Below are 7,042 nucleotides of genomic sequence, written 5' to 3'. Positions count from 1 at the left end.
ATAAAATATATTTTATCATTTAATTTTCTTTTCTTTTCCATTTTTTTTTTATTTTTTTTTTTTTTATTTTATTTAAATTAATTGCCCGATACACATCTCATTTTCTATAAAAATTAAAATTGTACGATAATATGGAATATATCTCTTTGAAGAAATATTATTTTTCCATTCCTTTCGATCTATTTTATTAACGACGTTGTACACGCGATAGAAAACGATACCTATTCGTAACGAGGTAAAATAAAAATGAAAAAGAGAAAAAAAAAAAAAGAAGAAGAGAAGAAACTCGTCCCGTCTTCGTCTCTTTTTACTATCAAAAGATGTCCTCCTCCTCCTCCTCCTCTTTTCAACCTGTATGTATATATATATATATATATATATTTTCCGATAAAGAATATACCCATCCCGTCTATCGATAAAAATTCTTTCAAAGAGTAAGTTCCTCTTTTTCTCGAGGATAGAAAAGAAAAGAAAAGAAAAGTAAAAAAAAAAGAAGAAACGAAAAATAAAAAGGAAAAAGAAACTACAACAAATTGCATTAGGATATAAATTGCGATTCGAAGTGTACACCGGTCATAATAACGAGATGGTTGAATTTCCATTGCAAAAAACTATCAACGAAACGTTTCTACGACCCGGACGCAAAGTATCTTGCCAGCGTTTGAAAAAAGGAATCAGAAAATAGGAATATAAAGAAATAATAAAAGGAAGAAGAAGAAGAAGAATAAAAAAAATTGAAAGGAGAAAGGTGAACGCGGGTGCTCCGACAAATCGGATTTCCTTTCGTTAGAGTCGTTCTACTCGAGCTTGTGCACCTTTCCCGTCTCCTCCTATTCCTCTGCCTACACCTTCTCCTCCTCCTTCTTCTCCTCCTCCTTCTCCTCTTCCTCTTCTTCCTTCTTCTTTTTCACCTCCTGTCCTTCGTCGATTCATCGCATCTCGTTAGACACGTCTCGCGTGGAAAGAACGAAAGCACGAATAAGGATTCTCTCTGAGAGTTGAGAGGATGGGGGTTCCGTGTAAAAAGAGAAAGAGAGAAGGACTAGGTCAAAGCGAATGAGAAAGAATGAGAAAGAGAGAAATAGGGATATGTAGAGGTGTGAGCTACGGTGCAGGGCTAACCGGTCGTTTATTATGCATCGAAATGCCAGCAACGATGCCACGCGAGTGGACAGGACGTTGTAAACGCTCCGCAAAAATGAAGTAACGGCTGATGCTTTCTCTCTCTCTCTTTCTCATACCCTCATATATATATATACATATATGTATACGTATGTATATATATATATATATTCTCTCGTCTGAGTGATTCCGCGTCGCTCCGGGGTACTCTTCCCCTCTTTTCACTCTCTTCTTCTTCTTCTTCTTCTGCTTCTACATCACCTTATTCCAAGCATCATTCGAAAGAGAGACTAACATCAACAAGATTGAGAAAGATAGACATAGTTTCTTCTTACCCATTCATTCTCTCGTTATATTTATATCTCTCTCTCTCTCTCTCTCTCTCTCTTTCTCTCTCTTTTTCTTTCTCTCTTATGGGTTGTATTTATCGATCCGAATATTCGATTTAACAACCATGAAGAAGAAAACAATACTTAGTTACTTCGAATTTCCGAAACTAAAGGAAAATAGTAGCGTTAATTATTTTCTGTTTCTTCCCTTTTTCGGATAGAAACAAGTAATGACCCGTGAGAATCTTACTTTCTCTTCTCTTCCCTCTTCTTCTTTTTTCTATTCTATGTTTTTCTTTTTTTTTCTTTTTTTTTTTTTTGAAAGGAAGGTTTTTGTCTTTTGGGAAATTAATGAAAGGAGTAAGCCCCTTACGTAAGATAAAATTTTGTGTGTTTTTGAAATAAAATTCTAGATTTCTTTTCTTTTTGTTTTTTTTTCCCTTGTCATTCGTTTAAATGAAATTTTCTTGTTTTTAATTAACACTTGTTTTTATTACTTAGACTTTTGTTGTTGATTATAATTAAATTAAGTCATTGAACTGACCTGGACAGAAAACCCGGATTTTCTGTTTTCCAGAACTCCTTCGGTTAAGTTTCTTACGAACACCTATTTTATTTGATTTTGATCACATGTTAAACATTAAAAATAACATTTTTATTTCAAATTGAAAACAAATCATTCGACTGATCGTTACGTATTTAATATTAATTCCATTATCCCTATTTTCATTCTTATTGTATCAAATAAAAATAAAATCTTAAATATAGTATTAATAGTATACGTAATTATATGTAAAATGTAATAGACATAAACATTGGACACAACAGTATAGTTGAATGAAACTCAAAACTAATCATGCGACTAACGAGAGGAGGATTCTAATCGAGTCGGTGTTTGTTACAAATAGGCGTGTCGGGCTACTACACCGGTAATTACTTTGTGTACTGTCAGGTCAAATAAACATATTCAGTGTCGATACTATAGTACAACGATTAAGAGACACGGTGTTGATTAATCTCAACTGTTAACTAAACTTACCGTACACAAATTCAAATCGATGGACGGAAATCGTTATTTGTCCATTAAACACTCCTCATGTCACACTTTTCACCGACAACTGTAACAAACAACAAAATATTACTTTAAACTATAATCAATAATAATAAAAATAAACATATGTGTAACATTTATGATCGGGTAATATTTGAAATAATTCATTTTCAATTATATACCAATAGAATATTATATTTCGTTCATTCTAAAATATTTCATATTATTCATTTAAAATAAAAAAAAAAAGAAATTTCATATCCTAATATTGCGTAATCAAACCAACATTATTCAATACCCATTTATATTATATTTCAAATAAATCGAATAAAATATTAATTAAACGAACCAACCAATATCCTATAATATACATAAATAATTCGAATATTATTTATAAACCAATCACAGTGTATAAATCAAAAGTTAAATAAAAATAAAAATTCGATGTAACACTGTTACAGTTAGAGAAAATGAAAAGAAAAAAAAGTAGATTAGAATATAAATAAATATAATATATTCGTGTTATATGTTATATATAATAATAGATAGTAATAGTAATAATTGTAATAGTAGTAGTAGTAGTTTCTATATGCGAGCTTGCGTCCGGTTCATCGCTCGTAATCTCTCGGCAACGACGAAAGAACAGAGTTATAACGCGTCACGAAGTAACGAGAACACGATCCTTGATTACGCCAGGCGGCGTAGCTGTAAGGAGATGCTCGGCCAGGATCTAATTACCTTCGTGGCTTCTTCGATAAAAACGATATTAATTTCTCTCGGTTTATCGGGCGTGGGACGACCAAGAAGGAACGCCTCTCAATCTCTCTCTCTCTCTCTCACACACTGTTTCTTTTTTATTCATTCCCTCTTTCTCTCACCTTGTTTCAGAGAGAGAGAGAGGGAAGATACGTTCGACACACCCGGTATAATTCCAGGTACATGCGTACCGGTAATTCAAGAGTGATGCTTGCTGTCTCTCTCTCTCTCTCTCTCTCATTCTCTTTATTCTCTCTTTTTGTTTATGTGTGTGTGTGTGTGATGCGAGTCCGATGAGCGGATTTCTATAATTAGTACGGACGGGAGAATTTTTATTTTCGTTTAAACTTGAACGTCCTTGCTTTGGCAGCCTGAATTCGCGAAGAACAAACTCACTCAGATCTATCTATCTATTCATCTTTCTCTCTTATTCTTTACCTTACAACCCACCCCACCCCTCCCTCACCCCCCGCCCTCCACTTATTTTCTTTTTTTTTTTTGCATACGGTGTATAGCTCCGGATAATAATTATTATCGTCGGATTTATTTTTTCACCTACCACTGTCCTTGTCTTTCATTTCGTCTCTCTCTTTTCTTCTTCTTCTTCTTCTTCCTTTTTCTTTATTTCTTTCTATCTATCTTTTCGGCAAATTGTTTAAAAGAAAAAAAAGTGGCAGCCGCGAACACTAATTCTTCGATGACGGGACGGTTTTAAAAAAAAGTATAAATGCATATATATATACATATTTTAAAAAAAAAAAAAAAAAGAAATAGAATTTATAAATAAAATCTCGGTCGATGCTAAAACTTCGACATCGTTTACGATCACCTGATTTTTTTTTGCATTTTTTATTGACGAAAGGAATACGCTAGGAATATCGTTTAGAAATTTTATTGAATTACTGAATCTCAAATCTCGATTAAAGTGACGAATTTCTCTTTTTATTTTGGTGATAAATAAAAATTTGTATTTTTAAATTTTATTCTCATATATACATATATGTATATTTAAATATGCACTTGTTTTCTCGAATGAAAATAATTTGAAGTATAAAATGTTAACTAATTATTCGCACATATATACGAGTACATTATTATATCGAACCATTTTGAATTTCCTACGGGGAAAAAAAATCAAAATTAAAATTTGTATTAATGCTAAACTCAAAACCATTCAACCAATTCAAATATGTATAACAAAATATATACGAAGAAGTTAAATTTTTAAATAAAATCATAAAAAGTTTTGGCATTCTCGTTAGTAATGAAACGTAATCAGTATCGATTTTAAGTTTTCCACGGGTTTGCAGTGAAATCGCATAGTGGCCGTGGTTTCTTAGAAAAATAATTCCAAGGATATAAGTTAAAAGGCACGTCGTCGTGTGTTTGAGCTAGAATAAAAATAAGAAAATAACGGAAAGAGATAGAGATAAAAAGAAAAAGAGAGAGAGAGGGAAGAAATTAAGTAGTAGCAGTAATGGTAGTAGCAACAGTAGTAGTAACAGTGGTAGTATTTCTACTAGTAGTAGTACTAGTAGTAGTAGTAGTACACTTCGTGGAAGAGTAATAGTCAAAAGCAATATCTTGGAATGTGCGACCACGTCCGCTTTAGTTAATTAGAAGCAGAATAGAACGGGCTCCGCTCGGTCGAAAGTAAGAATCGCAGATTCTTCTTCTCCTCTTCCATTTTCTATCTCTCTATCTTCCTCCCAACCTCCCACCCTCCCTCTCCCTCTCACTCTTTCTCACTCGTTCTCTTTCTTGTTCATTCGTCGTACTCGTGCAAGAGTTCAGTCGCTCTTCCCTGTGTTTGTTTAATCAGACGCGAAGCTCGGTCTTCATTACTCGTGCTAATTTATCTGCCCTGTCCTCCGTCTCTCTTTTCTCTCTTTCTCTTTCTTTTTCTCTTTCTCTCTCTCTCTCTCTCTCTCTATCTTATTCTCTTACTCAGCGTGCAACAACCCAGAAAGCTTTCCGGTGACGTAACATAAATTCTGAATCTCAACGTTCGTTGATTCGTTAGTTCTTAACGAAATTGTACCGCCCCCCTTCCCCAAAAAAAGAAAGAAAAATATATAAATGTCAGTTCGAATAGACTTTTGCACGTAAGGTATAGGTATATATTGAAAGGCACGAAAATACGTCATCGCGATAACGCCTACTTCGTGAAATCCAATTCGACGACTATTTCAGCTTTTCTCGTCCAAGATTACTGTCCGTAGAAAAGCTTTTAAAATCTGATTCACGTACTTAAATACGTAAAAATACATATAAACAACACAGGCATAGATAGGACACACGTATGCATATATATATATATATATATATATATATATATATATTTTCATTTGATAAGACACATGCATATATATATATATTTCAGCTTTTCTCGTCCAAGATTACTGTCCGTAGAAAAGCTTTTAAAATCTGATTCACGTACTTAAATACGTAAAAATACATATAAACAACANATATATATATATATATATATATATATATATATATTTTTTCATTTGCACACATGCATGTGTATATATATTTTAATATCCATAGAATGAGAATGCGAGTGGTAAATACGTCGATTCTAAAAACGAACGATAGCGTCTGGATGAAAAAAATGTTAGACTACGGGATTCGTTGGAATCGTTGGCGACTTGCCGAAGAGAAATTCGTGAGACTTTTACCCCCCTCCATCTTTTTCTCTTATACACTTAGTTGTATATATATATATATGTGTGTGTGTGTGAGAAAAAGAGACAAAGAGAGCCGGTGGATATCGGGGCTTCTGGATATCGACGGCAATATTCGTTAAGTCCTGCTAAGACCCTGTATGCGATGTAGTTCGTTCATTCGGATTGCCAAGTCTCCTTTCTTCGTCTATCTTTCATTCTCCTTTCCTTTCCTTTCCTTTCATTTCATTTCCTTTCCTTTCCTTTCTTCTTCTTCTTCATCTTCATCTTCATTTTCATCTTCATCTTTTTCTTCTTCTTCTTTCTTGGTTGTTTTACTCATCCTCTTTGAAAGAACACAGCTGAAGGTCTCGAAACCATAGCCTAGGTCTTTTCTTCTTCTTCTGAATCCTCGGTAAACGTTGCTGGGTAGCACACCTCCTCCTATGCCGAAGAAGGATCAGCGTGTCAATAAGGTGTTTGTTTAATTTCAGGATTCGGTCGCTTGTGTCTTACAGCTCAGAGAATCCGATTCTTTCGATTCGATCTTGCGAATTTCTTCCCCTTAATCTACCCAACATCGAAAATGTTTATACGTGTGTATTGGTGGGTAAGAAAATACGTTAGTTCGACGAATAGTATTGATTCGTACGGGGATAGTTTACGACAAATTTAGAAATTAAATTCGATTTGATATTTTTGTAATATATAATATATATATATATATAATAATCGAATTTTTTTCGTTTAAAAATCGGTATGAATTTTCTCGTCAGCTTCATACTTATGCGTTGAATTTTCTTAAAAGTCTTAACCAATTTTTTTGGTTAAAAAAATCTTTTAACGCGTTACTTATCGACAGACGATTAATAGGATTCACCCTGGTAGCGTTCATTGGCAGGTAGTCCAAAAATAGACTATTGGTTGATCTCACAAGTTATCGACCGATCGATTTGAAATCGAATTTCCTTAATTCTTACTATACTCAACTTCTGCTATTTTATTTCTTTAACATTTTGTTTGTTATTTTTTTATATTGTTATTTATATCATTAATAATAATCATGAATAGTTTGTTGAAGAAATTTATATATATATAATTAGAAAAAACGAGAT

At 33.2% G+C, this 7,042-nt stretch overlaps 1 protein-coding gene across 1 annotated transcript in view; it reads right to left on the bottom strand.

Annotated features, from left to right (window-relative positions):
• The window catches only part of LOC106785642 (zinc finger homeobox protein 3), a 337,287-nt gene that overhangs the window by 315,054 nt on the left and 15,191 nt on the right, over positions 1 to 7,042 (bottom strand). Inside the window, exon 2 of the mRNA XM_014746274.1 lies at positions 2,491 to 2,569. The gene's annotated coding sequence lies outside the window, so the exon portion shown is untranslated. The remainder of the gene's footprint in view (positions 1 to 2,490; positions 2,570 to 7,042) is intronic.

The sequence above is a fragment of the Polistes canadensis genome, unplaced genomic scaffold (assembly GCF_001313835.1).
Source record: "Polistes canadensis isolate GaletaPanama2010 unplaced genomic scaffold, ASM131383v1 scaffold_54, whole genome shotgun sequence".
Lineage (NCBI taxonomy): Eukaryota > Metazoa > Arthropoda > Insecta > Hymenoptera > Vespidae > Polistes > Polistes canadensis.
Note: the sequence above shows the minus strand (reverse complement) of the source record. Positions and strands in the feature narration are given on the sequence as shown.